This window comes from Pongo abelii, chromosome 6 (genome assembly GCF_028885655.2).
Source record: "Pongo abelii isolate AG06213 chromosome 6, NHGRI_mPonAbe1-v2.0_pri, whole genome shotgun sequence".
Lineage (NCBI taxonomy): Eukaryota > Metazoa > Chordata > Mammalia > Primates > Hominidae > Pongo > Pongo abelii.
Genome location: NC_071991.2, coordinates 79,938,006 through 79,946,894, shown reverse-complemented (window position 1 = coordinate 79,946,894; position 8,889 = coordinate 79,938,006). Strand labels below are relative to the sequence as shown.

At 36.9% G+C, this 8,889-nt stretch overlaps 1 non-coding gene across 1 annotated transcript; it reads left to right on the top strand.

The window, feature by feature from the left end:
• Nucleotides 1-5,921: 5,921 nt before the first annotated feature.
• On the top strand, nucleotides 5,922-5,985 carry LOC112134471 (U7 small nuclear RNA). Its single transcript, XR_002915896.1, has one exon. It is a non-coding gene; the product is annotated as a U7 small nuclear RNA (small nuclear RNA).
• The last annotated feature ends 2,904 nt before the right edge of the window (nucleotides 5,986-8,889 follow it).

The window sequence follows — 8,889 nt, the reverse complement described above, 5'->3', positions numbered from 1 at the left end:
TGATGTCTAGATAGAATAAGTATTTCAGCATTTATTTCAGCCAAGTAAAACAAAATAGCCAAACTTAGCTGACTTGTCAGAAAGTTTGGAAACCTTGGTTAAAGTGATATTTTATGGCTTTTTCAGCTACATGCCAATTTACAAGTAAACTTCAGTCATTGGTTGTTCTGGATTATAATTTTACATATTTTAACCTTTCCTGTGTTTTTTGTTTGTTTGTTTTAGACGGAGTCTCGCTCTGTCGCCCCAGCTGAAATGCAGTGGCGCCATCTTGGCTCACTGCAAGCTCCGCCTGCCGGGTTCATGCCATTCTCCTGCCTCAGCCTCTCGAGTAGCTGGGACTACAGGCGTCTGCCACCATGCTTGGCTAATTTTTTGTATTTTTTTTAGTAGAGACAGGGTTTCACAGTGTTAGCCAGGATGGTCTCAATCTCCTGACCTCGTGATCTGCCCACCTTGGCCTCCCAAAGTGCTGGGATTACAGGTGTGAGCCACCGCACCCGGCCTAACCTTTCCTCTGTTTTTATTGATGACATATAAGGGACTTTTATTACAAATAAAAGACAAAAGAAAGATACAAATCAGGCCAAGTGTGGTGGCTCATGCCTTAATCCCAGCACTTTGGGAGGCTGAGGTGGGTGGATCACCTGAGGTCAGGAGTTCGAGACCAGTCTGACCAACATGGTGAAACCCTGCCGCTACTAAAAATACAAAAATTAGCTGGGCGTGGTGGCAGGCACCTGTAATCCCAGCTAATCGGGAGGTTGAGGCAGGAGAATCCCTTGAACCAGGGAGGCAGAGGTTGCAGTGAGTCAAGATTGTGCCATTGTACTCCAGCCTGAGTGACAGAGTGAGACCCTGTCTCAAAATAATAATAATAATAATAAAAATAGAAAAAAGAGAAAAAGAAAGATACAAATCAAAATGTAGAAACTATCCCCAAGGAAACCAAAAAAATTTTAAGTTCAGAATTTGGGAAAAGTAATGACTCTGGAATGGTAAATGTAGATTATGTCTTATATTTATCAAGGCAATTATATTTTTTATTATTTTAAATTTTTTTATTTGAAAATTTATTTTTATTTTTGTTATTTTTTTTTAGATAGTCTTGCTCAGTTGCCCAGGCTAGAGTGCAGTGGTGTGATCATGGCTCACTGCAGCCTCGAACTCCTGGACTCAAGTGATCCTCCCACCTCAGCCTCCTTAGTTGCTGGGACTACAAGGGCAGGCCATGCCTGGCTTCTATTGTATATTTCTTATTATGATTAAAATATTTAAAAATAATAGCTCCTCCATATGTGTGTACATACTCATAGATATTATTTGCTATTGGTAGAAGTCATTGTGGTTAGCACCCCAACATCTATATCATCCTAGATCATTAATCTAAGTCAATCATGAAAATTCCATCCCCTTTACCAGTGATTGGTTCAGAAGTGGGCATGTGACATAATTCTACTTGATGAGGTATAAAGGGCTATCTGCTGGAATACATCAGGGAGTTTCCCTGCTTCTAAGAGAAAATTGGAGAAAAGATGCTTTTTCTTCTTGAGTTTGCTATTTCTTCTCTGAATATGAGTTCTAGAACTGATGCATCTCTTGTTATCAGCAAGAAGCTGAACTCAAGAATGAATGGTGGAAAAATGGAGTCTTTGATAAATGTCATTGGGCTACTGAATCAATCTAACTTGAAGACTGTTGCATTCTTACTTCTATAATAGGGCAAGGTAGGTTATGTTTATTCTGCTAGATAACAAACACTCCCTATATCTCAGTAGCTTAAACTAACAAAGACGTAATTTTTGCTTATACCACATGTCCATCATGGGTCAGCAGGGACATGTTTTCAATGTCTTCTTTACTGAGGGATGCAAGCTGATGGCTCCTCCTTCATCTGAAATGTTCCCTTTTGGATACTGTGGCAAGCAAATGGGAACATGATAAATTGTGCATCAACCTGTAAAGGCTTCTACCTGGAAGTGATGAACATTACTTTTGCTTACATTTCATCATGCAAAGCAATTAATATAGCTATCTCTAAACTAAAAGGGGTGGGGAGGAGCATTTCTGCCATGCGTGTGGAAGAGAAGAAGCAGTCAATGTAGATCAAAAGGACCACAAATAAAGATATAAAGAACTAAAAGAAACATAGTTAATAGGATAGATAAGGTATATATACACATGTATTTCTCAAAATTTGTACTCCAAAAATATAAAATATATCTTTTTAGTTGCTTTCTCAATATATACAAAAAGTAACTGTTATGTCAGTTAAAAAACTCAATAAACTCCAAAATGTAGAAATAATACAACCAACATTATTTAATACAATGACTAAAATTATAAAGTACAAATTAATTCATGAAAAAATTTAAGTTCACTTTTAAACAACTGGGTTAACAAACATAAACTAGTATCATAGAACTTCTATAAAAGAACAATAATGGGAATAGTAAATATCCATACATATGGGATAGAACTAAAGCAACATTTAGAGGAAAATTCAATAGCTCTAAATAATTTTCTTAGAATTCAAAAAGTGAAAAACTAATAAAGTTTTAGCACCTGGATGAAAAAGATAAAAATTAAGCAAAGCAAATGGAAGAATTTAATAACAAAATAATTAGTGATTTAGAACATAGAAATATAATACTAATAACTAAATATAAAACATTCCTTAAAACAACAATAAAATAGATAAAACACTAAGTCAACTAATCAAAAAAGCAACAAAAGACCCAAATAAATAAAAGAAGAAATGATCATAGGGAAATAAAGACAGAAACAGGAAATTAAAATAATCATGAGAACTTCACTCAGCTCTGTGAAAATATGTTTGGCAATCTGAATGAGAAGAGTAACTTTTTGTTTTTTCTTTTTTTGAGACAGGGTTTGGCTCTGTTACCCAGGCTGGAGTGCAGTGGCTCAATCTCGCCTCACTGCACCCTCCACCTCCTGGGCTCAAGCGATCTTCCCACCTCAGCCTCCCAAGTAGCTGAAACCACAGGCACCAGCCACCTTGTCTGGCTAATTTTTGTATTTTCCATAGAGACGGGATTTTATATGTTGCCCAGGCTTGTCTCCAACTCCTAGATCAAGTGATCCTCCCGCCTCGGCCTCGCAAAGTGTTGGGATCACAGGCATAGCCATGGCATCTGGCCAATGATAACTTTTAGCTAAGAAAATACAGCATATCCACACTGAAATCAGAAAAGATATAGACAAATCTAAACAAAATGATCCCCTTAGAAGAAACAGAGAAAATTAATAAAGAAAAGCTTCAGGCCCATTTGTTTCTATGGAAAGTTATACCAAGTCTTTAGAGGGAAGACAATATTAGCGCTATTTAGACAGCCCACAGCATTTAAAAAAGTACTATTCCAAATTATTTTTATGGCATGAAGGTGACATTTGATTCCAAATTCTGACATATTGTTTTAAAGAAAAGACCTACAGATCAATTTGACGTGTAGATATTGATACTAAACTCCTAAATAAGTTCTAGGAACAAATTTTAAGATTCAAGTGTCATTAGCAAGGGGAATTCATTTCATGAATCAATGACACTTCTATATTAAAAAATTATTAAATTGGAAGAACTAATGAGAAAAATCACACCATCATCTCCATAAATGCTGAACAGGCACCTGCCAAAACTCAGCAATCATTTTTGACAAAAACGCTCAATTAAATAGCAACATATGAATACTTTTTTAACTATGATATAAATGTATATTTCAGCCCAAAAGCCAGCATCATGATTAATGGGAAACATTCCACTGAAGTCAGGAAGAACTGATCTCCATCACTATTCTAGTGTAACTTTGTAATGGAGGTAATAGTGCAATCAAATAGGACAGCTGAAAATTTGGAAAGGAAGAGATGAAACATCCGTCAACACAAAAACTGATAAATCTTGGAATATCTGTTCAAATGAATACTATATGGCAGTGAATATAGAGGAATTACTGCTGCATACATTTATATGGCTGAATCTAAAAAATATAAGATTGTACAACAGCAACAATAAGTAATACACAGAAAAATGCATATGCTATTATTCTATTTATATAAGTATCTAAACTGATGAAACTATAGTATTAGGTAGTAAAAGCATGTAGTTCTGCAAAGGAATAGTTAGCTCAAATTTCAGCATAGTAGTTACTTCCGGGGCAGTGACGGGGAGGTGATTTATATGGAGCCCTCAGGATCTTCTAGGGGTACTGATAATATTATATTTCTTAAGCTGGTTGATGGATGCACAGGTCTTTATTTTATTGTTATTCTTTAAACTACACATTGATAATACATTTTTTTCTGCCCCCTAGGATTGTGGATTTTTATTTCATGAGCTGGACACAATTTCTCGTGACATTATGCACCTGGCTCCAATGCTGCTATTATTATAATGTATTCTTTATATATGATATTTTCACAATTAAATGAAATCATTTTTAATATTTTTGCTTGTGATTAAAATAGAACTTATATTGATTATGTGTGTGTTTGGCGGTTTAGTATTTCGACATCTCAAATGTCAAAATAATGAAGAAATCATCACATGTGTACTTTGAATATGCCTGGAAGACAGGCTGATATCAACATAAAAGGATTTTTTTCTTTTTTTGAGACAGGGTCTTACTCTGTCACCCAGGCTGGAGGGCAGTGGCACAATCCCAACTCATTGCAACCTCTGCCTCTCAGACTCAAGCGATTCTCCTGCCTCAGTCTCCCCAGTAGCTGGGACTACAGGTGTGCACCACCACGCCTGGCTAATTTTTGTACTTTTTGTAGAGACAGGGTTTCATCATGTTGCCCGGGCTGCTCTCAAACTCCTGGACTCAAGCAATCTGCCTGCCTTGGCCTCCCAAAGTGCTGGAAGAACTCTCTTTCAAAAAAATAAAAATACCACTAACACATCTATAAAAGTAATAATTCATCCAGTCAATGGCCAAAGTTCTAATTTTCTCTTAAATGTAATAAATATGCTTTAAAAAAGTAATGTTAAATAAGAATCTAAGTAGAATTTTACATATTGCAATTGATTGGCATATCTTTTAAATCTCTTTCTTTCTCTTTTTGTTTTTTTTTTTTTTGAGACAGAGTCTCGCTCTGTTGCCCAGGTTGGAGTGTAGTGGCATGATCGTGGCTCACTGCAGCTTCGACCTCCTGGGCTCAGGTGATCTGTGCATACCACCGTGCCCTGCTACTTTTTTGTATTTATTTGTAAAGAGAGGTTTTCACTGTGCTGCCCAGGCTGGTCTTGAACTCCTGAGCTCAAGTGATCCACCTGCCTCGGCCTCCCAAAGTGCTGGGATTACAGGCATGAGCCATGGGGCCTGGCCTAAATCTCTTTTAACCTATATATTCCCCTTTCATCTTTATTTAAATTGCAATTTATTTATTTAAGACACACGGAGTGTTTTTTTCTTTTAGACTTGCCCAGAGTCTGGTTTTGTTGATAACATCCCCATGGTATTATTTAACATGTTTCTCTGTCCTTTGCAGTTTCTGCAAATTAGCAGGTTAATCTAGAAAATTTGCTTTCAAAAGATGATCATGGAGTGTAGCCTCAGCACTCCCACTTGTTAGAAATGAAAATGATTGGACTTTACCCTAAACCTATTTAATCAGAAACTCTGGACTTGCAGTCCAGCAATCTGATTTAACAAGCCTTTTGGGTTCTCCTAATCCCACTGATGTTTGCAAATGACTGACCTAGGTCTTTGGTCCATTTTAGGTTTGATTTTTTGGCAAGACTACTTCATAGTAATGGTGTATTCTTTCAAAAGGCATATAGTATCTGATTATCTTTTATTTTATAACCAGTGATGCTCAGCACTTAGATACATGAGGGTATAGTAGAAATTGAAAAATGGAGATAATGTATTGTCCGTTCTTCACTTATTACCTGAAACACAGAGTGTTACAGCTCTTATGGAATTTGTCTAGCAGGTTTTTTGGTCTTCACAGGAAACTTCCCCTTCCCCCACAAAACAAGAGAGAAATAGTCTTCATTTACTATTTAATAACCCAGTGTCCTTAAACAATCTTAAACATGCTGAGAAGTTGAAAGAATAGTACAATGAAAACCCATATACTAGAATTGGTTCATGGTTCTACAGGCTATATACAAAGCCTAGTGTCAGCAACTGCTTCTGGTGAGGGGCTCAGGAAGCTTACGATGCTGGCAGAAGGTGAAGAGAGCCAGCACATCACATGGCAGGAGCAGGAGAGAAAGACAGAGAGAGAGAGAGACAGAGAGAGAGAAATATTCTTTTAAACAACCAGGTCTCACACAAACTCAGAGAACTTATTCATTATCATGAGAATGGCACTAAGGCATTAATGAGGGATTCGCACCTATGATCCAACACCTCCCACTAGGACCCGCCTCTAACATGGGAGATTATAGTTTAATATGAGATTTGGAGGGAACAAACATCCAACCCATATCACATTGCATATGGTTGTCATGTCTCTTTAGTTTCCTTTAATCTAGAATAGTTCCCTCTCCTGTTTATCTTTCATGGCATTAACATTTTTGAAGGGTTAGAGCAATATGTTTCAGAGAATGTTCCACAATCTGGATTTGATTGTTTTCTTGTGCTAATATTTAGGTTAAATATTTTTGGGAAAATACAATATAGATTATGTTATATACTTCCAATACCATCACATCAAGAGTCATATCATGACAATGTGTTCCATTACTGGAGATCCTATATTTGATCACTTGGTTAAAGTGATAACTGCTAGATTCTTCTATTGTGAAAGAAGAAAAGTTTATTTTATGAACCTGATTTTATGTAGCTTAATTAACACCATGTAAGGAAAAACTTGAAGTGACTTGTTACTATCATAAAATAGATTTAAAATCCAGTTATAATTTTCCAAATAGCATTATTCTACACAGAACCTACCTTATTCTATTTTTTCCAAGCCGTCACAAAATTCACTCTGGAGATCTTTTCTTGGCAAAAATGCCTCAGCTGAAATTTTTGTTCTTGTTTGTTTTTCTCCATTAAATACATGCTTAATAATGTAAACATTTACAGTCTCTCTTTAAGAAACTTTGCAAGAAGATTAAATTATTTCAGGCTCTTGAGATGAAAGAGATAAAAGAAATTTTACCTATATGCTCATAGAATATATATATGTATGTATATATATATATATATATATATATATATATATATATACAGCAACTACTGATACACACACACACACACACACACACACACACACACACACACACACACATATAAGATTTTCAGCCTTTGGAGAAAATAACTTTACTCTCCTTGAATTCTCAGTATCAAAACCAGAATTCTTTCCTTCATTCTGTATATGTTTCAAGTAATTTTTGTTGTGACTAGAAAGGAAGACTAGTTGCGTGTATATTGTTGTAGTTGTACAGTGAAATGATTCTCTTATTCTACCTGGAGTTTTGGAAAATATCTCTGTTCATGTATTACTTTGATATTTGAGTGCCCTTCTTTGGCTACTTTATTAATCACATCATTTCAGATGTAATTTTGTTTTGATTTCAAATTCTGCCTTACTTTTTCCTTAGTTGTTTTTCCTTACTCGTCTTTCTCTTTTCAGTCCTTCCTTGAGTGCTCTGTGTGTGCACATGAGTGCACATGCTAGTGAAGAGAATGGCTGCTTTCCAACTGAATTACCTTCCAAGAATATTTAGAGCAAATAATACAATGATATATGTGGTAACCTTAGCTTACGAATATTTCTGTTAATAATGATATACTACAAGATGTGAGACTGGTTTCTAACCATCCTTAATAATACAAACTAATTATTAGTCAATTAGGCTAATATGTATCACTAACCTCACCTCACCCTTTTGTGTCATGGACAGGCCTTGACTATAGCTGAGTGCCTTCAAGAACACTGGAGCCACATCTTCTAATTAGGACCCTTCTCTTCCCAGGTGCTTCTGATCTCTTGTCTCTCTGTTCTCTACCACTATACCACTCCATCCCACGGTCTTTTGGTTTTTTTGCAAGTCTGTAGCCACACATTTGATATTACAAGCACAATTATTTTTTATTGAAGGATACCAGATCATTCCTTTCAAATAGAGTGTGTTATTTGGCTCACAGTTCTATTTTTCATGCCCCATCACATTTCTCTACACGGCAATGGAGAAAGGAAATGTAGCAGGAAATGATTTGGGCCAAAACTACTGTGGGACAGCCATGGGAGGCCTGAGAAGCAGTTCTCTGGGAGGTAGGGCCAAGTGTCGAGTGTCAGTGTCTTGGCTGTCTGACAGGGCTTGAAAGGGGATCCCAGGCTTTACCTGATTGGGGCTGAGGGGCTGTGAGACCTTGCTGATCTGGGAGCCTCAGCACCCTAGCGGGGATCTATCACCAGGCCGAAGGCAGGCATGCACAGTCAGGCTTCTGATACCCCTGAGACCATCTAATTCTCAGAAGCCACTCCCTCAGATCCCACAGAGTGGTTGGCCTGCCCTCCTCTAGCAACCCTTGTGGTGGTCTTGAGCTACATATAACTCCAGAGTGTTTGCTCAGCTGCTGTGGGTCTCCTTGCCCAAGAGACCTAGCCCTGTGAAAAAACTGTGTGACAGTTTGAACCAATAAAACATCTTGGTTCTCCATGGCAGAAAAGAAACTTGGATTCCATGAATGTGAATAGCATACCTTTTTCTTTTCTAGGCTGGTAAATATGCTACTGTATAAACTGACTTACTTTTCATTGCTCAAAGACGAATGCTGATCATCCAAGTCATATCTTTAAAAGAGCCATAGATCTTTAAAAGTATTTCATTCTTAGCTGCCTTCAAACTTTTTAGAAAACTGCCTTTCATAATGCACTATAAAAATAAAAACAGTCACCACTGTCTCCTGG